The sequence below is a fragment of the Myotis davidii genome, unplaced genomic scaffold (assembly GCF_000327345.1).
Source record: "Myotis davidii unplaced genomic scaffold, ASM32734v1 scaffold573, whole genome shotgun sequence".
Lineage (NCBI taxonomy): Eukaryota > Metazoa > Chordata > Mammalia > Chiroptera > Vespertilionidae > Myotis > Myotis davidii.
The window spans coordinates 3,632,695-3,634,191 of NW_006285997.1; positions in this window are offsets into that span (position 1 = coordinate 3,632,695).

Consider the following 1,497-nt stretch of genomic DNA (forward strand, 5'->3'; position numbering starts at 1 on the left):
AAAAAAAAGTGACAATAGTCAGAAACTCTACTAAAGACAAATGCTTTCTTTCTATAACAAGGACCATGTGTTTCAGGAGATGTAACCAGCAATTATACAGGATTAGTTGACTGAAGCCAGTTGCCTAATCTCATGTAGAACATATCCCAATTTCTTCGAAATCCCTGATATAAACTGGAAGTTAGTTTAGGATAATCAGTTTCAAAATAAAGATTAAATCATAATTCATTACCCTTGTCAAGTCCAGAAATTCCTTGGTCAGGACTCTCAGTCATTTCCAGTCATTTGTAAAAGACAAAACATGGGTACTTCGATAACCCTGCTGATTGTTTCAAGCTGGCTTTTATGAGTGGGAAAAGGATACTGGTTCCAAAATATTATCTGATAGTATAAGAGGTCCGGTTTTTTTTTCCTGCCAGTAAAATAATAGTTTGGAAGAGAGCAGAGGAAAAATAAATCCAAACTGTAAGCTGTGAGAAAGAGCTGGCCCCACCATCTCTCTACGAGTAGGACTGAGCTAGCTAATGATCATTCAGGAAGTGCCTCAAAATGCAGCAAGAATGAATTCTGATCTTGTTGTGTAACACAATCTGAGTTGTACAAGATGGAAAAACACCGAGATTCGTCATTGGACGCCAATTGGCAATAGAAAATTCTCTCCTAAATTGCTCTAGCGATTTTTCATACCCATGGCATGTCTAGGTAAAAAGCAGCTGGCTCGTGCTCAGAATTTAAATGCTAGCAAGACTTTTAAATGCTTATTTCATCTAAAAGGTCACAGCTTTAAATATTGCCCAGAGAACTTGCAGTGAGAGGTAGCATGAAAGAAAGAGCCGGGATAGAAAAGAGGGTCAAAGATTGAAGACTCAGGGAGGCCCGTGTGGCCATCAGGACAGGTGCGGGGGGAATTGGAGCAGCTATTTGTGGAGCAGTCATGTTGTGAACATTAAATGCAGGTGCTTCGCCATTGTCGGTGGGAGATGAAATGGATTGTAGCTTCATAGCTGCCTTGAATCTGTGACATTTATACTCTTGTAAAGCCATTTTTATCCCTGAAGTCTCTGGAAGATTTTACCAGGAAATGTATTTGGTTCTGACCCTATTACACTTATACATACTATTCCTAGCTTGTACAAGATCAAGGCAAACCCCCTCCCCGCCCTGCATGGCTAGGAGATCGCTCACCATCTGTTTCTGGGCTTCTCTCCCTGGCTCTTGCCCACTCCCAAGGGTATAAACCCGCACCCATAAACACGCACTGTGTTAATGCGTGTAGGGCCCGAGCGATGCTGTTTCCTATGTCGTTTGCTCTCTTCCTGAATATGCTCTCCACCCACAGTCAGGGCTCCAGGGCTCCAGCCCCTTTCAACTGTCCCCTCTGTCCCCATAGATCTTTGTCAAGGTTCCCTTCGCGTTTCAGCCTAGTGTGATGGTTTCCCTGTGGCAGACCAACCCCAGCATTGCACCATACAGTGACTAGCTTTATACAGTGATGCT